The sequence below is a fragment of the Crocodylus siamensis genome, chromosome 1, assembly GCF_052110815.1.
Source record: "Crocodylus siamensis isolate JL-2025a chromosome 1, ASM5211081v1, whole genome shotgun sequence".
NCBI lineage: Eukaryota > Metazoa > Chordata > Crocodylia > Crocodylidae > Crocodylus > Crocodylus siamensis.
Window position 1 is genome coordinate 295,846,040 of NC_143395.1, and position 22,914 is coordinate 295,868,953.

At 44.4% G+C, this 22,914-nt stretch overlaps 1 protein-coding gene across 2 annotated transcripts in view; it reads left to right on the plus strand.

Moving 5' to 3' along the window:
• The window catches only part of TMEM131 (transmembrane protein 131), a 161,797-nt gene that overhangs the window by 23,410 nt on the left and 115,473 nt on the right, over nucleotides 1–22,914 (plus strand). The gene's annotated exons all lie outside the window — the stretch shown is intronic.

The following is a 22,914-nucleotide window of genomic DNA, read 5'->3' on the forward strand; positions in this document are numbered from 1 at the left end:
AGTCCCTTGTTGACATTAGCCAGTGCAAGGCTAATGCTAGTGGAGCTAAAGCCATGGTTGCTAAGGGATATATTTTTAAAGCTGTTTGAGTTCCTTGCTTCCTGCCATAGCAAACTTTTTGGCAAACAGGCCTTTTTGACAGTTGATCATTCAAGGGGTCATGAGATCTGGTGATTAAGTGGCTTTAATGCGACCGATACTGAGTACAGTGCTGCCATGCTCGTGTTGCTTCTCTGCATCAGAGAGATGATTTTTGTACCTACTGATATCCATAAATCAAGGGTGGCCAGTCAGCAGCATATGTACTGCAGGTGGTTCAAGGAGTCTGTATGAGTGCAGACAGAAGTGACAATTTTCACCCAATATGGCCACAGAAAGCAGTCTATAGCTGTGACCAAACACAAATGTATGACTGCAGGCAGCTTCAAAAATGGCTGATTGGGTGAAAATCTGAACCCTCAATTTCATGAGGGGTCAGGCAAAGACCTCTCAAAATAGAGCTTCTTCTGTAACTTCTGTCTGTGCTGCCTCCCAGCCTCCAGCAGTTTCCAGAATGGGAGGGGTAAAGGGAGCAGAGGGAGTTTGAGGTTTTCAGCTTCCATGGGAGGGAACAGTTGGGGAACCCCTAGACTGAGTTGCTTCTGCTCCCTTTGCCCCACTTCCATTCTGAAATAGGCTGAGAGAGAGGAGGGGCCATTGCTAGGGGAAACCAGCTGCAGGCTCCCAGCCACCAACTAGATTCCCCTTCCCCCTGGAACAGAGAGTGAACTTCTGTTTGGGCCGGAGGGATTGCTGTAATTCAGAACACTCCCTGCAGAGTGTTCTTAGTTGCAGTGGGGAGCTGCATTTCTGTCTGCACCCTATGTGTCACATAGCCAATTGTGGGGGGAGGGAGGGCAGGAACCAGCAGCAGAGGAGATGAGGCAGGGTAGGAGTGACATGGCATGGAACTTAACTTGTGGCATGCCTGCCAAAAAAATTGGCCCTCACTGCCATAAATCATTATACTGGAGACGGTCATCCTAATTTGAACATGTTTTCCACTAAATGGAGGCAGGAATGCTGTACAAGCCATCTGTGTTGTTTAAGTTTTAATATATTTATGGAAAGACAAGATTCTCTCATCATACATCTTGAATCTAGTGGTAGTTAAGGAGGCATAAAGGGGAGACCTCTGCAAATATGTCTTTGGGCTGGCCACCAACAGAGAGATGAGGCATGGTGAAGGAATCTCAGTGTTTAAGGTAACATAGATGAAGCTTGGAATAAGGAACAATGAACACATGGATATCTTGAATGTGACCTCAGTAGGGTTGTGTTGTAAAAGGCAGCAAATTGTTTCATCATTTTTGAATCTGGATTGTGGAAAATAGACTATTGTTATGACTTAATTTAGTCGTGATCCTATTAATTTTGTATTGGGGTTTTGTATTTGTGATAAGGTTAGCAGAAATTTCTCTGTTTACCAGTGAGTCTAAGCATAGTGTTAGGATGCATTTTATGTCCATTTTGCCTGACGTTAAGAAGACCCCTAAATTAGCCTATCATCTTATACACTAAATAGGCTTAATCAAATCTTTCATTTTTGGAGAAATGCGGCCATGGTAGCAGCACGTTATGAACACCTTTGAGCTGACAAAAGTCTGAAGAGCAAGCTCTGCACTGGTAATCCTTTTAAGCATTTAGTATTTTCTGGAGCAAAACATATATGGAAAAAGGCATCCTGCCTGGTGACAGTTGCAAGACAATCCAGATGATTCAAGGAAGATGTTATTGTTTGGTCCAAAGTGTTCTTTCTGAACAAAAGTATTGAGCAGTCTAGGATCTACAGTTATTCTGCAACTTCCTTTCTTTTATGAAATAAAGAAAAACAGAGTAAATACCCTTTTCTTGCAATTGAGGAGGCACTGCTTCTGTGATTCCTACAACTTGTGTTTGAATTTCCTCCATAAGCCTCATTGCAGCAGTATCCCTAAATAGAGACAGGAAAGGAGTGTAAGGGTAGAACTAGATGATGACCAGAGAGGAGTGGTCCCTAAATAGAGACAAGAAAGAAGTGTAAGTCTGGAACAGGATGATGACCAGAAATCATTGGGTCAGGCACGTGCTCTTCCAGGCTTCATTAATCCTAGAATTTTCCAAATGGGAAAAGATTGAGTGTGTTTCTCTTCCTAAAAGACCTAGTCATTTTGGTTCATAATCCTTTACAGTTAGCTCCTGAGCCACAGTAATCACAAGACAGCTCAGAGGACAGGCATAAAAATGTATCAGACAGGCATGTTCTCATTCACTCTTTTCCTTTGATGATTTTACATGTTGCTGGCATCATAGCTAGGTATGGCCACCATACCTGGGTAGCCTGTAATGCTCCTTTATTGATATGTCTCAATAGTCTATCTAGTAGAAAGGAATGAAGAATAGTTCATTGAGTTCAAGGTATTTCAGTGGTTTCTTCAACTCAGACAGCATATGAGAGCAATATCAGACAGTGAAAGAAACATAAAGAAGGGAGCTCTTTCCTCCTGACTGTGCCTGGAAGCAATACGGCTGAATTGCTGACACTGTCAAGTAATTTTTGTGTTCGGATCGTGGGGGGGAAATCTGTGACTTGTTGATATCAGTGGACCCTGGCATGTAATATTAGCTGCCTGTTGATAAACAGAAATGTCAGTTTTTGTTATTCAGAAGTGTGATCCTGTGGGAGATGTCATCCTTGCCTAGTAATTTGTCAATTAATTAGTTCCCTTCTAAAATAACTGAGAATAATCAAACGGGACAGAACAAGAATCGTCCTAGTGTCCCTGTTGTTGCCAAGATAGCAACTTCTTCAGCTGTATGCTTGTCTCACTCTTAACACTCAACTCTTATGCTGGACCTCCAGACTTACCTAACAGATTTTTATTGGGAGGGATATCTGATTTTGCTAAGGGTTAGACCAGTGATTCTCAGCCAGGATGCCACTACACTGTGGGGTGCCTTGAGGTACTTTCAAGGGTGTTGTGTGGTGCCACTAGCGTTAGCACAGTTAGGTTTACAAACATAATTCACAAGATAAACCCAGAGACTTCAAATAAATCCACAGTTGTGGTCTTTCTAGGTTCTTTGCAACAGAAAAACTGCTTTATTATTTTTCTGTAGTCAAAAAAAGAGTGAAAACTAAGAGCTGACATTTTTTCTGAGGGGTGCCTCAAATCTATTCGGGGCACCTTAAATCTAAAAAGGTTGATTGAGAACTGCTGAATTAGACAATGGATTTGTACAAGGTAGTTTGGATTGGGACGATCCTGTCTTAGGCAGGGGATTGGAGATGACCTCTCAAGGACCCTTCACATCCTACTTCTTTGTGATTTTATGTAATAGTAGGAAAGAATTTGTAAAAAAAAAAAAAAAAAAAAAAGCCCATGTCCAAATTGGGATTGTTGCAGGTTTGGTGTCACCAGTGTTTTTAGTCAGTGCAGACATGCTGGATGACATGTTGAAAATTGTCTCGAGGTCTCTCCTCTAGACATTTGTTAATGGCTTCCACCTGCTGGTAGGTGATTTCAGTATGTTCTCCCAACGTATAACATTTTTGAAAAAAAAATCCTGAGTTTTCCTACCAGTATTGAAACCACCAATATTGGATCTCTCTTATGATGAGCCCTAATGAGCCTTTTATAAGAGACATTAGTTTTATGCTTCTTTCTCAAACTTTTTGTACAAATGAACTTTCTAAGAGGTGAGAGAATTTGAATGCCTTTGTCACTCCGTGTTCATTTAGACCACCCCCAAAATATCTTCCCAAGTAGAGTTCCATGTAAATCAATTTGCACATTTTTAGATGCTTTTCTAGCTCCTAGTGAAGGGTGAAGGCATAGAAGGATGTACTTTAGATGATAGAAAGACCCATGGTCTTTTACTGACAAAAGATAAGATAGTTCAGAAGATTTCAAAGTGGGGGGAGAAAAAGGAAAGGTGATGTAGTTTCCTCTTAGACTTCAAAGTGGATCTCTAGGTATTTTATCCTTTTTATGGGCTTGGTGAAACAGACCCTAGGCTGTGTTTGGGTGCATTCTATCAGGGCCCATGTTGTTTCAGTGACTTCCATCATTAACTCATGTCAAAGGCAGTAATGTGGGGTTTCACTCATCTTCATAAAGAACTAGCAAATTGCCTGTCAAGAATGATAGGGGGGAGGGGGAAGCTTGCTAACCCTAACCTCCCCCTCCTGCCCCCCCCCACGCCACCGCCGCCTCCCAGAGGGAGGAGCTTGGCCCTCTATCCCCCTCCATCAGCACCCTGCTTAATCCCCACCATCACAGTGGCACTCTGCTGCCTCAGGGGGTGGGGCGGGGGGGTGGCCTTGCCCCTCCCCCCCATCCCCGCCGTCACGGTGGCACTCTGCTGCCGCTGCCTCCTGTCTTTAACACTCTTGGAGCGTTCTGGTTGGTTGTTTCAGCAACCAGAGTGCTTCAAAAGCATCAGGGACAGACAGAGAGAAGGAGAAAGCCCTTTATTATATTAGAATTCTGCACTAATAGAACATTTGCTTAATACCCCTTTGTGTGAGGCAGTCAGTCAGTAGTAGAGTAAGATTTTGAGCATCTACTACCTTAGCCGATATGCTGTTGCTTGGTGGTTTACGGTAGAATACACACAGGAATAAGTACCAACTAGAAGAAAGAAAAGCTATTTATATTTTATATAACTGGAGTTCTTCAAGATGTGGTGTTCCAGTATGCATTCCCCTACCTGTCCTCCTTTACTCTGCTTGGGATTTCTATGCATCTTTTCCAATGAGTGAGGCAAAAGCTCTAGAAAATGCTTGCTTCATTCTTACTGCCACTGGCATCTAATGAAAAAAAAATTATGCAAGCATTAAAGCATCACAGAATTAATATCATGCTTATACATGGGAAAGCAGTGTAAAGATTACATATGCAGGTTTAACATTAACATGTCCCTATCTGACAAACACTTTTTCTAAGATGTGAATGAAGGGCACTCTTTAAAAGAAAGCATTAATGTTGGATGCACATCTTAAAATATGCTGAACTGACACTCCCTTGTGTGACTCAGTATATAATGATCTTTGTTTAAATATCATTCTCTTCAACACTTCATTCATAAGTGTTACAGTCCTGTCATAGAAGACTTTTAACCCTTCATTTTCTTTATTCTTGGTTAAAAAATACACGCAAAATACAAAACATTATTTTGTGTGTTAGGCACAAGATAAAGCTGCATATTAATCAACTGAACAAAAAAATTGCATTTGATTCTGTATCCCTATTTACTGAAAATAAATATTACAATTGAAAAATATATTATTTTTAACTGTTGGTATTTGAAAAACTGCTTGTAGTCTTTGAAATTTTCAGAAAAAGTACTATATTATATCAAGGAGAGGTGCACCGATACATTGGTCCAATATCGGATTTGCACTGATATAAAGAAAATTGTTTCTATCAGAAATTGGCCTGATGTGGCCAATAATTTGGCCATTAAATGTCTCATGGATGCGCGTGACTGCAGCACAGCATGTAGGCAGTGAGGACCACAGCCAGCAGCATGGAGAGCTGCGTGCGGTTGGTAAGTCTGTTGTGGTGGAAGGGGAGGAGTGGTGGGGAGCAGTAAAGGCCCCCATGGTGAGGAGGATATGGAGCTGGGGCGGGCGCTGCCCTGCTGGGGGTGGGGCTTGGGGATGGAGCCACTGCTCACCCAAGGGGGCAGGAGGGGTTAGGGTTGAAGGGGGTGGCTCCTGCTGCTTGTCCAGGGGGGTATGTGCCCCTGGATCTGTGCAGGGCAGGCAGCAGCGGTACTGGGAGGGGAGTTATGGGATGGCTACGGCAATTTCTGGGGTGGCTGCAGCCCTCTCCTATAGCCCCCTCCCAGTGCCAGCACCACTGCTACTGCCTGCCCGGTGCCAGCCCCAGCCTGCAGCTGCAGCCTACCCAGCTTGCACCCTGTGCAAATCCGAGACATATGCCCCCCCTCCCCTTCCCATGCTCTCCCGGGGTGTGTACAGCAGTGAGAGCGGCCCCCCTGTTTCCGTGCCCCCCCCAGGATGAGTATGACTCCGTCCCACACCCTACCCCATCCCAGCTGGGCAGCAACTGCCCCATTCCACACCCTCCCTCATCACAGGGGCCTTAATCTGCCCCCCTTGCCTCTTCCCTCACAACAGACTTACCAGCTGTACACAACTGTATCAGAAATTGGATTGGTATAGACCAATGTGTCTCCTTAAAAATTGGCTATCTGTATCAGCCCCAAAAATCTCTATTGGTACACCCCTCATACTGAATATTAATTATAACATAGGCATTTTGAAATTCTCAAAAAAGTACTGTATTATACTGAGTATTAATTATGACATAGGAAATGTATAGGTTTGGTTGAAAGATCAAGTCTCTGTATAAAGTTAATAATATATAGATTCAACGAATTAGTTTATATTTATACAGTAGATTTCTCTGTAGGAAGTTTGCCAGGTAGCACATGTTTCTGTTCTCCATCTCTTCCTAATGAACAAAAATTTTTCTCTTAGTGATGATGACACAGCGTGACTCTTTTATTAAAAGTGACTGAAATGTGTAAGAAGGTTCAGTCAAGTCTCCTTAGCTGAAAGGACACTGTCAACTGAAATCTGGCCTGTGATTTAAGCAATAAAAAAAGATTTTAGAAGACTCTTAAAACTAGGCAATAAGAATATTCCCACAAATCTAAAGATTCTACTACAAAGTGTGTTTTCAGTGTAACTACTCCACTAATCATAATAGCACTCAAAACTTGAAAGAGCTCCCCTTGTCTGCTTGACTTCCTTGTTTCCAGTATGTGAAAGTGTTAAAATGGTGTAAATGGTCAAAAAAAAAAAGAAAAAAAAAGCATTCTTAAAATTCTTCTTGCTTTAATATCAGATGCAAGTGGTAGGAAATTGCTTTAGTTAAATATGGTTGACTGATTTCCGATGACAACTGCAGGCCGAATTTATTCAAGTGTTGAATTCCTGCTGTGTAATACAGGAAACAAATGGTTTATTCTCAAAATAGTATAGACATGTTAAAGCCACAAAATGTTTACAAATAAAAAGCTAGTTCTCTTGGATCCTCATTACAGAGTGTGTTTCTCAAGCTTCTTTAATTTGTTATCTTATCACTGTAACAGTGAAGAATTATTTTGTATTGTTCTGTAGGTTCTTGTAATAAATACCCATGACAGGTCCTCATATTTCAAGTGATCAGTCCAACCCAAACAGGTTTTTAGTTCAGCTTTCAATCTGTTGTGGACCAGCCATTTTTGAGGTTGTAAATTTTGTGGTATCTATTTTTTCTTACACTGTCACTTTTCAGTGCTGAGGATTTACCTTTCAGTGGATCACATATGTTTTTTATTAGTGTCAAAAGTTTTTCTAGGCCATTCATCACTGTAGAATGAGTATTATCAATATAGCAATAAGTTCAGTGTTATCTTACCTTCACACAAAGTTGTTCAACCTTTTAAAACTAAAGGTAACTGATTTTGTATGCAATTCAGTTATGAGAGTTAGTCACATATACTCAAGTGTTCAAGTTGTCCATAGCCTTTAAAAGCAGTATCTCTTGGGATGAAAAGCAAACTTTTTTGCCACAGAGAGAATTTACTCTCCCAGTGAAGCAAATGCATTTGTAGACTGTACAATTTATTCTTTATTTACTAGAACTCAAAAGAAAAAATCCAGGATTTAGGATCATCTAATCCATCCCCCTTGCAGCAAGAGCCAGTCAAGTTTACTATGAACATCCCCAGCAGATAGATCTCTAACCTGTTTTAAAAACCTCTGATGAAGGAAATCCTACGGCCTTCCTACATAGCCCATCCGAGTGTTTTACTATCTGTATGGTCAGGTTAGCTATTAGCAAAGGCTTAGAAAGTTTTTCCTCAAAGTTAGCCAGTTACTTCTTCTCTCTTCCTCCTCTTCCCCTGCTGCCACATGAAGAACAGTTAATCACTTATCTTTTTTATAGGGGGTATTTTGCAGACTAGAAGTTTTATGTCTACCCCTTAGTTGTCCTTTTTTCTAAACAAAGGAAACTTTTTCTTCCAAGCCTCTGATTCTACAGTATTCTGCATCATAAATAGTGATGCTCAAAATCCAAGACTACTGTCAGTGGAGGTCTCATAGCACTGATTGAAGCAGATTAATTCCTGTCTTTTATTAATAAATCATGTACAGTAACAGCTGCCTTAACTGGCACCTTACAAGCTGGCATGCTCTATTAACTAGTATGTTGGCTTGTAAGGTAAAAGTGAAACCGGAAGTGCTCACCGTGGCACTTCTGGTTTCGCTGAGCCCCCATGGCCCACAAAACAGCCTGTGCTGCTGAGCCCCCACAGCATAGCAGGCTGCACGGGGCCCGCCTCCCTGTCCTGTGGGGCCTACAGGAGGGTTGGTGATGGGGTGAGAGAGGCAGAGATGCTCTGGATGCAGCGGAAGAAGCAGCAGCCCCCGACATATTTTGTTATCTGGCACCCCCCATTCCCATAAGTGCCGGATAACAAAACTTTTGTAATGAGATTTGCCCATTTTTTAGCAGCATCACATTAACCCACTGGAACCCAAGATCCTCTATGGTAGTACTTCTACCTAGCCAGGTATTCACCATTTTGTATTTGTACACTTGATTCCTCTGTCGACTTTGTATTTTTTTGATTTCTTCTTGTCGGTCCCTCACTAACAAGATGCAGCCCCCTGCTCCCCATCAGTCCTGCCAAAGGGTGCCCTCAGATGCCCACTTGCCCCACCCAGCCCTGCTTGGGCTCAGAGGATGGTGGTTTGTGAAGATGGCCTCCAGCATGAGGTGCATGCAGCACACCTCATGCAGAAGTGCAGGCAACAGCTGGGGCACCATGCACTGCCCTGCACTGCAGGTTAGAGCTGGGGTGCGGTGGGGAGGACCAGCACCGCACTCCACAGCAGCAGTGTGAAGTGGAGTGTGGCTCTGGCCTGGGCCATGCTGCAAGCAGCAGGGGGTGGCTAGGAGCTCCAAGCGGTCTCCGTCCCATCTGGGCTGGAACACGGCAGCTGTGGTGGCTCCAGCTCATGTGGATGGCAATAGAGTGAGTCTAGCCTGGATGCATGCTGGAGGGAGAAGGAGGAGATGCCTGTGACACCCCTTACCCCGGGCTGGGGCTCCTGCACTGCCCAGGTGGCCTTGCCATGGCCGCCTGCCCTCCTGGGCAGTGTCTGCTGGCTGTTGTGCCCCTTAGAGCATGAGCAATGGCTCCCAGTGCTGCTAGACCAGCCATGCAGCTCCCTGCTGTCCCCGAAGGACCCCCCAGTAGACAGACAAATGCCTGAGGGCAGGCTCCACAGGCGGCAGCGCGGAGCTGGGCTCACTGGTGGCAACAGCAACACTGAGCATTGCCCCGGACCCCCAGCCCCATCAAAGCCCTGGCACCCAGACACCTTCCCCCAGTGCCGGCAGGCAGGCAGCACGCGTCTACGCATGCTGCCCAGGCTGTTCCCACCACCCTGCCTGGCTGTATGCCAGTCATGTGCGTGTGTGGACAAGCACATGGCATCCACTGCCTCCAATTGCCTTGCCCCCACTTCCAGCAGCCCCAAACAGCCCCTTGCAGGCTGGAAGGAGAAACCTGCAGTTCCTCCATTTTTCTCCTTTAAAAGGGAAAATCTACATTTTTCTGCAGCAAATGGAAAATCCCTGGAGATCAGTCCTGTAATGCCTTGATTGGGACTCCTGCCTTGTGTATGATGTGATAACTTTAACAGAGGTATTTTATGCAAGTTGCAGTATACCAGCTTTCATAAACCCAGGATAGCATCTCAGTTTCATGATGTAAAATACAAAATTGTGAAAACACAATGTTGTGTGTGCAGTGAAATAGATGAATGTGTGTATCTTCTCAAGTGCGCTAGTTTGTAACGGAGACTCAAGTAAACCTTTGAAATGGTTTAGAATTTTACCCAATAAAAATTGTTTTCTCCACCCATCAGTTTTAAAAAAATGTATTCCTCAGTGAGTATTGTAAAATCAGTGTCAGTAGAAACTGTTGCATCATCTACAGTGAACAGTGAATTTGTGTTTTTGCTTCCTCCTGTGTGTTTAAGTAATGAAAGAGTAGGGCAGAAATGACTCATTCTTGATCCATTTTCAGCTAACAGGTTACAAATACAGTATTTATTCTTTCATTACCTTAAGCAAGATATTAATCGCTAATTAGGCTTCCTTTTATTTGGTGTCATGGATCTCATTAATGTACCAGTAGAGGTTAAGATACCGACTACTTTTACGTTCTTCATTTGCCTTTCAAAAACTCAAACTGCAAAGTAGCAAACAGATTATTTTTTAAGTTGAAAGTTGCCTTGTTACCATATAACAGTAGGTTAAGGTCCATTGTAAATCATTACTTGATGGATCTTTGTTAAAATTATCTGGAAGATTATTGCATAAGAATTTTCAGACCTCCCAAGACGTTTGAAGACAATTACCTATTTAGGAAACTTAACATTTCAGTATGTAGGGTTCAGAAAAAGAAATTCTAAAAGAAACTGGAAACATGGTTTCTTTAGGTTGCATACCCTATTCTTTATCTGTTGATAAGAGAATATTCAAACAAGTCAGTGATTTCAGCCCATTGTAGGAAGTTTGGTTGTATGTTTTTACTACATGCCAGAATACCCCTTGGGGACAATCTCCAGGCAGTTTCTTGGACCCAACTTGCACCCTTTATACATCCAGCCAAACTGGGTGTGAGCAGCATCCTGGGGAACCTCAAGAAGTCAGTTCCTGATTCAAGGCAGGCAGGGTCATTCCTGTCCCTATTCAGAGTCCCTGTTTTGTGGGTACTTCAGAGTTTTTTAACTCTGGAGGATGCATAGTAAATAAAGCAAGGAATACTGGCTTTGTAGAGGAGCTTTGCATGTTATGCTTAGCATGAGTTACACGTCTTTTCAAAACAGACACCTAAATGCCCTTTCGACAGAAAATCTCTGCAGTTTGGTCACTGTTCCTGAGGTGGGTAAAATTTCATTTGCCTCCTTAACCTACCCTAGTTGTTCTCTTTAAGCAAGGGGAATCAAAGAGAAACTGTCCTGAGCAAATTCTCACATTGTAACCATTTTTACTCTTCTGCTGGGACTTTTCATGCTCCAGCTGTATCTTAAGGTTGCTGGAGAAGTGGCTCAAGGCACCTCTATTGTTTTGCCAACGTAGTTTCATAGTTTCTAGGGTCGGAAGGGACCTGAGTAGATCATCTAGTCCTATCCCCTGCCATGGCAGGAAAGAGTACTGGGGTCAAACAACCCCAGCAGGCTGTACATCTAGCCTCCTCTTAAAGACCCCCAGGGTAGGAGCCAGCACCACTTTTCTTGGAAGTTGGTTCTAGATCCTAGCTGCCCTGACCGTGAAGTAGCGCCTCCTGATATCTAGCCTAAATCTACCCTCTGCTAGTTTGTGACCGTTATTCCTGGTCACTCCTGGCAGTGCTCGGGGGAACAGGGGCTTCCCCAGTCCCTGCTGGTCCCCTCTGACTAGTTTGTAACAGGCCACTAGATCCCCCCTCAGCCTTCTCTTGTGAAAGCTGAACAGGTTCAGGTCCCGTAGCCTTTCCTCATAAGGCCTTCCCTGCTGCCCCCTGATCATGCGAGTGGCCCTCCTCTGGACCCTCTCTATGTTGTCCACACCCCTCTTGAAGTGCATTGCCCAGAACTGGACGCAGTACTCCATCTGCGACCTGACCAGTGCCGCATAGAGGGGGAGTATCGCCTCCTTGGACCTGCTTGAGATGCATCTGTGGATGCATGACAAGGTATGGTTGACCTTCCTGACTGCATCCCCACACTGCCAGCCCATGTTCATCTTGGAGTCAGTGATGACTCCAAGATCCTTTTCTGCCTCTGTACTGACAAGAATGGAGTTCCCCAGCCCGTAGCTATGGTGCCGGTTGTTCTTCCTTAGGTGCATCACTTTGCACTTGTCGGTGTTGAATCCCATGCTATTCTCATCTGCCCACCCTTGTAATCTGTCTAGGTCAGATTGCAGCCTATTCCTCCCTTGTAGCGTGCCCACATCCCCCACATCTTTGTGTCCTTAGCAAATTTGAACAGGGTGCTTTTTACCCCCTTGTCCAAGTCGCTGATGAAGATGTTGAACAGTGCGGGCCTGAGGACCGAGCCCTGCAGAGCCACACTGCCCACATCCCTCTAGGTCGAAAATGACCCATCTACTTCCACTCTCTGGGTGCGGCCCTCTAGCCAGTTGGCAACCCAATTGATTGTGTGGTTGTCGACACCACAGTCCCCCAGTTTCTTAATGAGAGCAGGGTGAGAGACCGTGTCAAAGGCCTTCCAAAAGTCCAGGAAGTATATGTCCACTGCTACCCCTGCATCTAATGATTTGGTGATCTGATCATAGAAGGCTACCAGGTTGGTCTGGCAGGACCTGCCACTAATGAACCCGTGTTGGTTGCCCCTGAGCATGATTTCCCCTGCTGGCCCCTCGTAGATATACGCCAGAATAATTTTCTCAAAAAGCTTGCTCAGGATTGAGGTAAGACTTACTGGCCTATAGTTTCCTGGGTCCTCCTTCTTCCCCTTTTTGAAGATGGGAACCACATTGGCCCTTTTCCAGTCCTCTGGGGCTGCACCAGAGCACCACAAGTGCTCATAAGGCTGCGCCAGGCGTCCTGCAATGACATCAGCCAATTCCCTCAGTACTCTGGGGTGGAGATCGTCTGGACCAGCTGACTTGAATACATCCAGTCCTTCCAGAAGTTCCCTAACTAGTTCCTCACTAACCCTTGGCCTAGGTGTGCCTCCCCTGGGGCCTGAGGGGGGCCCAGCCGGGGGGTGATTGTTCCGGTCCCTGCTTAGGAAAATGGAGGCAAAGAAATCATTAAATATGTTGGCTTTGTCGTCTGGTGTGACGACCAAATTTCCTAACATATCTTGCAGGGGCCCCACATTACCCAGAACCTTCTTTTTACCCCCTACGTACTTAAAAGAGGACTTGTTGTCCTTAATCCGGGAAGCTAGTCCCAGTTCCATCTCTGCCTTGGCCTTCTTGACTGCCCCACTTCGTCCCTGAGCAACTGCAATATAGTCATCCCTGGTGATGGCCCCTCCTTTCCATTGGGTGTACGCCTCCGTTTTTGCTAGGAGACATTCCCGGATGCTTTTGGTGAGCCATGGGGGCTTGTGTGCCCTCCTGCTCTCTTTGATCCTCGTTGGGATTACCTCCCTTTGGGCTTGGAGGATTGTCTCCTTAAGGAGCAACCACTCTCCTTGGACACCTGGCTCCCCTCCCCTCTGGGACCTCAGTGCTTCCCCGACTATTCTTCTTAGCTCATTGAAGTCCACCCTCCTGAAATCTAGGGCTGCTGCCTTGCTGCAGGCCTTTGCCACCTTGAACTGGATGGTGAATTTCAGCAGGCAATGATCACTGTTGCCCAGGTGGTCGAGCACCCACAGCCCCCTCACCAGGTCATCACCTGCGGCCAGCACTAGGTCCAACAAGGCATCTTCCCTGGTGGGGCTGTGCACCTCCTGGGTTAGATGGCGGTCCTGCACTCTGGCTAAGAACCTATGTGAGCTGTCGGATCTGGCTGACTGCTCTTCCCAGCAGATGTCCAGGAAGTTCAGGTCCCCCATAACTACCACATCCTTTGACTTCGCTGCCTCCATGAGCTGACTTAAGAATTCGTGGTCGAGCTCTTCCCCTTGGTTGAGTGGTCTGTAGTGGACCCCCACTGTTAAGTCTCTTTCCCCTCAGCTGCCTTGTATTCTAACCCAAACCCCTTCAGAGTGCCTTTCCTCTGATTCTTTGTTAATTGACGAGGATGGGTATTCCTCCTTAATGCAGAGTGCCACGCCCCCACCTTTCCTTGGTGTCTTGTCCCTCCTGTACAGCCTATAACCCTAGATATTCACCGTCCAGTCATGCGTTGAGCCCTACCACGTTTCAGTGATCCCCGCTATGTCTGGGTTGGTGTTAGCTAGCAGGAGGGTGAGTTCCTCCTGCTTGTTTCCCATACTACGAGTGTTTGTGTAGAGGCATTTGAGGCCTCCTGTGGATGTGTGTACTGGCCCCCTACTTTCAGGATTACTCTGGCCCCTGCTGCTTACCTGTATATATGTTTCGCTCGTTGATCTAGGCTGGGCTGTACTTGTGGGTGTTGCTTGGTCTGGCAGTCTGATGATTCTTCCACCCTTGTCTTTCCCTTCCCCCAACGAGCCTAGTTTAAAGCCTGCCAGAGGAGGTCTGCCAACCTAGAAGAAAACACACGCTTACCTTTAGGGGAAAGGTGGAGCCCATCCCATCCGAGCATGTCTCTTGTCGCGATGTGCTGGTCATTGTTGAGGTAGAAGCAACACAAAGCCATTTTTTATTAAATACATAAAAATACAGTATATGAGTAAATAAAAACCTTTCCAAATAAATATTTTGATATTGGTTTTACCTTTCATTACATCTGGCTATAGATTGAATGCAGCTCCTGTGCCATGTGAGAGAGGGATTCATCAAAAACTAGGGGCCATTTAGAAGAGTTTCTGCAACTTCTGTCTTAAAGCTTTGTCACCTGTTCCAAGTATGGCAGTGTTTGTCATAAGCTGGTTGATCTTTTCACTTTAAATGGCTAGTAAGTACTGATGCTAATGCAAGGCAGTTTTCCCATTGAGAAAACAAGCATACCCTAGCTCCTTTAAATAGAGAATTAGTGAGAAAATCTGATTCACTCATATTGGTTTCTTTTCTGCTGCTATTTTTCATGTTCTATCCCTGAAAAATTGGTAAAAATCTATAAAAGTTGCTGAAAAAGAGATCTCTCAAGGCATCTCCATTATTCTCCCAGGGTATATAACTAGTCAGTGCTGATGATCCTTTAAAGGTTGTTTCAGCTTTCCAGGCATATGATTCTCCTACTAAGGGAAAGTTGTAGCCGTTAATGTAGTGTGCAAGCATAAGTGTAGTTCGTAAAACAAAAAGGAATTCACAGCTTAGCAAATGTTTTGGAAAGCAGCACAAATACTGTAATCGTCCTTCCCCCCCCCCCCCCCCCCCCCCCCGGTTTTTGCAAGTGGTTAACCAAATGTAGGATTTTTATAGTTTATCCTGGGTTTTGCCTTTTTATTTTAACTTATTCCTTTCATTATATTTATTTTTTATGATTTGTATGGAAAGTTTTCATTTTTCAAGTTTCTTCAGACAGAAGTGATTGAATATTGGCCTACCATATTTTAATTGAAATATTTACAGCCAGCTGCTAAGTATTATCAGGTATCCAGATTGGCTAAAAAGGGATCAGAGCAAGGAATAGCAGTAAGTAACACTGACTCGTAACACTCATAGTTGAAGGTATTAGTAATGGGATGTACTAATTAATTTTTAGGAAACTGAGGGACAGAGATCCCAATGTGCTCAAGAATGGAATGTGAATTTTACTATTCATTTCAGTTGGAAAAAGGTTAATAATATTGGCACATGGTCTTTTGTTAAATAACACTGCTGGGTATAACTCTTAGCAATATATCTGCATTATGAAATTCTGCTGTCTCTGCTGCAAAAGCTAGTGGCATGAGAAAATCACGTCGTGTAGCCAGTATCACTGTCAGCAAAACCCCTGGGATGGACACAGCTCTGCTGGTGGAAAAGAAGGCTTCTTTTGGCAGAGTGTCTGTCATGTGAAGCATCTGATATAATAACCCTGGCAGCAGAAAAACTTCTGCAGGCCAAGGGGCCTGAACATCTTTGAACTGCTACTATCTTGTTAAAGCAGCAGCGACCCCAATATGAACGCAGTCTTAGCTGCAAAACTTCTTATAAAAAGTCAGATTGAATTGGCAAGTACTGAAGCATTTTGCTTATTAAGATTTGTCTCCACTTTTTAAATCCTAGATACTAAGATGATATTACTAGAGAATGAAAGGGAGTTTTCAAATAAAACAAATCTGTGTTCTTCAAATCAACTGAATGCTGAAAGAAAAATATATTCTTCTTATCCATCAGATTTCATTATTTTGTTTTCTGTATTTGGCAGTAACATATTTTGAAAGTTTTTAATCCTTAACCAGATTGTTTGTAAATGAATATTATATTAATTGACAAATATATCTGAATGTGAAATTAAAACCGTTTTATTAATTAAAATGTATCCTTCCCTCTGACATCCTAGTTCCCATTTTCTGGGGAGAGTCAGGTCTTACTTTGATACCTGTATTTTATCATCACCATAATAATGCCTGTTGTTTTGCATGAATTTCTTTTAAATGCCCAATAAATTAATATACAACTCTTTCTATTTACTGAAGTTTGTGCAAGTTTTGGATGAGATTGTCGCGGGGCACTCCCACGCCCCGCTCCTATGGAGATGCCCCTGGGAAGGGGAGAGGTGTAACAGGGCACCAGGCTGCCTGCTACTAGCAGGAGGAATAGGGCTGCTGAAGCACCCTGGAGCAACACAGATGGGGGTTGCTAGGGCAACCAGGCAGGTCATGTGGCCAGGAGGGGGCAGGGCCAGGCCCTTATAAACAGCTAGACCAAAGCCTGGCTAGCAGTACCCTTCTGGATGCCGCAGGAGCTCTGTGGCTGAGCTGAGCGGCCAGAGTCGGGGGTTGCAGCCTTACCTTACTGACCAGCGGCAATGATGCTAGGGATGAGAACACCCTGATAAGAGGTAGGGCTGGGAGCCCGAGAGGGGCTGAGAGTTGGCTTTACGAGCAGGTAGGCTCTTTGTTGGTTTTGTTACAGCCGTTCGGGCTTGGCTTGAGTTATAGTTACCGGAGGACCGGGTGAGGCTGTAGGGGAGCGAGGAGGCCTCAGCGGGGCTCCCCAGCAGTTTGGGGGCTCCGGGTGCCCAGTAGGGGCACAGTGCCAGGGGGGCACAACTGTTTGTGCCGGAGTGGCGCGGAGCCCAGGGTTGGACCCCGGCCCGTAAGGATGGCACTTTGCCCAGTGGGGCAAAAGACCCAGGAAAGGGTCAAGGGGGCCAGGCACGGCTACGGCCACCTGAGCCCCAAGCCCGGAGAGGGCGCAGCGCGGAGAGTGCGGTACACAGGCCCAAGAGAGGGCGAGGCCCAAGAGAGGGCGCGGCGCTGAGAGAGCGCAGTACACAGGCCCCAGAGAGGGCGAGGCCCCAAGAGAGGGCGCGGCGCTGAGAGAGCGTGGTACACAGGCCCCAAGAGAGGGCGAGGCCCCAAGAGAGGGCGCAGCGCCGAGAGCGCGGTACAGGCCCAGAGAGGGCGAGGCCCGGAGAGGGCGCAGAGCAGAAATGACCCAGCGAATGGGTCAAGGGGGCCAGGCACGGCTACGGCCACCTGAGCCCAAGCGCAGGAAACCGCGAGCGCGGCAGAGACCCCGAGTGGGGCCGCAAGCGCAGAGGGCGCGGCAGAGACCCCGGGAGGGGTGAGAGGAGCAAGAGAGACCCAAGGGCGTCAGTAATAGGCCGGTGGGTGAGAGCCCGGCCCAGGGGCGCCAGGTGGGTGATGAGCCCAGGGTGCCAGAGGGAGAGCACCCGAGGGGCAGGGGACCAGACAACGTCCCCCGGGACAGCTGCGAGGCTTGGGGCGTGCTAAAGGGGAGGTTTTGGAGGCACGCATTTGCCCATAAGGCTGGGGCGAGAGTACCCCCCACTTTGGAGCGGAGGTGATACCATCAAGGTGCTGTTAGGTGCGAGTAGGCAGCCTCCCATTTTGAACCTCAACAGCAAAGATGTGGCGGGCGAGTAGAGGGTGTCAGACCACCCTAATTGGCACGGCAAAGGGGCGCTCGCGAGCTCACGGCTGCTCGCGGGGCCATCCGTGATAGAGATCATTGGCATTCAAAGGCAGGCAAAGTTATATGGGTAAATCTTTGGGGATATCTTTTCCAACTAAAATAGTTGGAGAAATTGTTCTTTGCAAGCTTTTAGGTACAAACATCATTCATCAGGCTGAGGAAACATTTGCAGTTGGTCTGTGCTCTTCCTGGATGGAATAAAATAGAAGGTAGAGGCCAGTATGCAATAATACCAGTCAGTGAAAATGTAGTTACTGAAGAAATAAAAGTTGAGGGGAGGGAGAAAACATACAAATTACAGTGCATTTTGGGCTTTGATACTGTCTTTAAAAACACAAAGCCCAAGGAATTTCTCCAATTCCTAAGATTATATATTTTAAAAAATTGTTGGTAATGTGATAATTAAAAATTGTGCCTGAAACTTGCAGCTCTAGCTCCACCATTAACTTTAATTCTGTTCCATTGTCCTTAACATCTCCTCATGTTAGGCCAGAGACCCTTATTTTGTCCTACCATCCTATCTGAGTTTTCAGAAAATACTACAGAGCTAGGTTAATGCCACTCTGCATTTTGACAGTTGAACTATTAGTTACCCAATATGGACTGAAGATTCAGTCTTCCATGGCAATGAGCTACAGTACCTATGAGGATGAGGAATGTCTTAACCAGGTGCACCACATAATATTTTTATTAATGTAAGTGTTCCTTGGGCTAGAAAAAGGTTGGGAAACCTGGTCTAGGTGCAGCCCATCCATCAACAGAAGCCAGACATCTGTCTATTTACATACCTCCAGCTGGCCAGTAAGCCAGAGGTGCCTTTGCTCTCATCCCATTAAGCTTCCCGTGAGTGCCTGGAAGTCTCACCTTTTGGATGAATTACAAAGCTCCAGTTATTCTGTACTGACTGCATCCTAGAGTACTCTGGCATGAAGAAGGCGAAGAGGTGGGGAAGAACTTACACCTATAAGGCCTGCTTGGCAGCTGCAAAGTGTCTCCAACAACACTGTACTGCTAACTCTTAATTTCCTCACCCTTACCTGTCCCACATACATTTCAGTCTGGGTCCTATATGCTGTTGGCCAATTTCTGGTGTGCTTAACTATGCCCTACAGAGTTACAAACTTGTGACAAACCTATGTCTTTCAGCAGAGAAACTGTCTGCAAAATTGATCCTTTATTTGCTTTGGTGATTACTTGTACCTATATAAACTGAAGAAATATATAATTGTAATTCACGTATCCATCAGATCACAATATAAATCATCTCTTGCAATTGATGAACATCTTTAGCTTGAAGCTGGATGACGGTGTCTGATATATTATTGTTGCCTAAAATCTTACCTGTAATTTTTAAAAAATTTTCTAGCATCCTAAAGCCATAACATTCAGAATTTTAAAGATATGATCAACTCTAAGGTGCTAATCCTAAAATATGGTTAAAAAGGTACTGGATCTAATTTAATGTCTCCTACTCATGAAGGACAAGTGATCACAACTAAATACCACTTGTTTGTGTTCATCTCAGTTCTGGACACAGACTTATAGTTAATTTTTTAAAATCATATACCCTTTTCTGTAAATTAAGTGCCTCATGTTATATTTAATCTAACCAGCTGGAAACAAATTTAGTCCTGATCCATGTTAATTTTGTTGTTGTAACTCCATTTTATTATTGTAATACTCTTCTGCTCATGTAAGTGAGACTTCAAGCTTTTTTTGCCAATGCTCATACTGAAGGCAGTTTCTCTTATAGGAAAGAGTGATGTGTTTTTGCTTAGAAAATCGGTGCATGGGTAATGAGGAATATGAGTCTTTCCTGTAGTGTTTGAAACTAGCAATTCTCAGTTCAGCCCAGCACTGCCTTTACCATAAACAGTGGATTGCGAAGGAATTACTGACACACAGTTTTAGTTCTTGGTGGTTGTGACAGCTGGTAGAGAGTGGGTGGAGTCAAATGGGGGGAAAAGAGCATGCCAAGCTGCAACGCAGAAAACACGCACATTCATTTGAAGCTGAAGAAAAAAATTACCTAAAAAAGAACATGCTATTGAAGCCTTGAGTTTTGGATCTGCACGTCATGGATACTGCATGAGACTGGCATTTAATAGAACAGTATTCTATTGGAGAAGACAGGAGAAGCTGCCTTTTCAGATTTGCTTTTGGTTTAATATATGCAGTGATTGGATGAAGCTGATGAACTGTTCAGGCTCTTTCTTATTGTCACATCAACCTGATTCACCTTGTTGTCAAAAGAATAATTGAAATTGAAGTAATTTTACTTGTGTTGCAATTAACTTGCAGTAAAGCAGGCAAAAAGAAACACTTTTTTGTGTAAATGTGAAAGCATCTTGGTGATGGTTCTTACTTGCTATTTGCAGTTTTAATGGAGGGGTGAAATCATTTACAGAGAAGAAGTATATAAACTCTCTTCTGAAAATGATAGGCAGAATTTATGATCTAAGTCTTGCTTACGTGAAGCATCCTAATCTCTTAAGCATATTCAGAATTTCGGAGCATAAAATAAGAAACATGAAGATGCATAAGGCTGTAAACAGATGTCACCAAATGAAGCAGATTAGCTGTGCTGGGATGTCTTGGGTGAAACAGACCTTGCTTATTGTCCCTCAGGGCCAGGCCACTGCTGCTCCTGGGAGTGGCAGGGGTCCCATGCTGCAGGTCAGCACTCAGGTGTGACTGCAGATGGGGGAAATCAGAACTGCAAATGGGGGAACCGCAGATTTCCCCATTTGCAGAGGCATGCTCTGTGTTGAAATCCCTGGGCTCAACTTTGCAGGCACAGAAACCCAGTCACGTGCTCTCAGAGGCTGATCCTACATGCCCTGCAAATTCCCCGGAAGGAAATTTCCAGGGTTTCTAGGATCAGGACCTGAAGCTCCAGGAACACCTGCCCAAAGGCAGCTGGAGAGTGTGGGCAGTTCTGGGTTCCCCGTGCTCCTCCCACCTTAAAACCATTAGATGTCTGCTGCAGAACAGCAGCACAAATTAATACCGCTTTTTGTCATGGTCACAAATTTCAGCACTTGTGGCCTAACAAAAGGGCATAGATCTTTGTGTGCTTTCACTTTGTGCTGCTGCCATAAACATTTTTATGGTGGCACAAATATTATGTCTGTTTCCAGCTTCAGTCATTTAATTACAAGTTGAGTTGAGAACTCACCTCCTGGCAATAATAATAGCATTAAGTCAAATATGGTTAGATGTATATTTCTATTTATTCTGTCATTTTCAGGAGTTTAATTCCAGCCTTCAGTTATTCCTATTTTTGTTTTGGCATACAGTTTTGGATCAAGACTGACATAAGGCATCTTAATGACCAAGCTGTCAAACTTAAAACAATAAAGGAACTTTTTATATCTGCCAAAGAGTAAAGGCATTCTAAAACTTGTAATGGCCTTTACTCTTTGGCCAGGATTGTCTGAAATGTCTTGACACTGGAACTGTACCTGCTACAGTACATCTTCCTACATGATAATCAGATCTTTTAAATTCTTACCAAACTACCACATGACTAACGTAAGAGGCAGTACCATCTGATTGTTTGAACAAGGGACTACAAGTGAAGAATAAATTTTTGTCTAGACTCTTAATCATTGTGGCTGCTTACACATGAAAAAACAAACAAATAGTGCTTTACTTTCAGCTTGGCTTGCCCCCACACCAAGTGCAGCATGTGCCCAAAAGAGACGTCTTGTCAGTTTGACCCAGCTTGCCCAACTTCTATATAAATCACGTGCTTCAGCGGGGCTTTTGGTCTGACCCAGCTCACCCAATTTCAGTATAGATAATGTGCTTGAGCAGGGCTTTTTGGTGCTTTTATCTGAATCAGTTATTAAAAAGAGCCCAAAAGCCCGGCTGAAGCATTTCCTCTTCCAATAAAGCACTTTATTTTTTCCCTACATTTCCCAGAAGCCTGTGATGACTGGGAAGTTGGTAAGCTCTGTTCTTCGGTTCATTCTTTAACAGTCAGCATGATTAGCATTACCTACCCCTAAGTGTTAATCACTATTAATAGATACCTTGGAAATTATTTAAGAGTGCAAATTATTTTCATTAGACTCAAATATATACACTATTTTAGTAAAATCTTATTGTCCAGACCTGTAGGTCAAGAAGTGTTTTCTGAGCAGGTGTTAGTTGTCTTGTTTGTTGGACAAGGGCAGTGAATGGAATGAATATTCAATACAGCTGGTTTGAACTGCTTGTAACCGGGTACATGTTAATTAATGTGCCGTAGTTACTGCACATTAAGTTTACTACTTGTATAACTAAGTATTAAATCAAATGTGCAGTAACTTGCGCTACTGCACAGTTGTGCCAGCACATGCCTTTAGTGGTGCTACTGCACAGTACCTAATACTACTGTGCAGTAGTTTGTTAGCACTGTTTTTGACATGACATGCTACTACACAGTAATATTAGGCTACTGTGCATTTAGCATCTCATGTAGGTGTGCCCACTTTAGAAGAATGGCTATGTATTCCTTCTGTAGAAGAAGAAAAGGACATAAGCAGAAAAGCTTTTGGTTAAAGGGGAAGAGAGTAAATTTTGTGATATCTTCTACCCAAGTAGCAGTTTGGAAGAGAGGTGTAGGGCAGCAGTTGGCAACCTTTTTAGTCTGCAGGCCAGAATGATCCAGCTCAGGTCACGGGTGGGCAGGTGCTAGAACCTGGTCATTGCTGTGTCTCCAGGGAAAGTGCCTGCCACTGCCACTTCTCCCTTTCCACTGCTTTCCTGTGCTTCTCCAACCTTAAACAGATGTTTGCTGCAAAACAGTGGTACAACTTAATACTGCCTTTTGTCACAGGCACAAATTTGGGAACTTATGGCATGACAAAGGGCATGGATGGTTGTTGACTTTTACTTTGTGCTGCCGTAAACATTTTTACTATACATAAGTAGGTATAGAAGTGTTATGGGGTCACCATGGCTTGAAATGCTGTGGCCCAACTCAAAACATTTATAAGTTTCCCATACATACAATCTAATGACTGGGGGAGTCATTTTGTATTCAGGATCATGTTATATCTGAGCAAATATGGTAAGACCTCTTAGAACTCTTAGAACCTTGTGGTCATTGAAGCTGAAGACCAGCAGCAACAATATCTTGTAGTTGGATTTGCTTTTATGACGAAGAATAAAG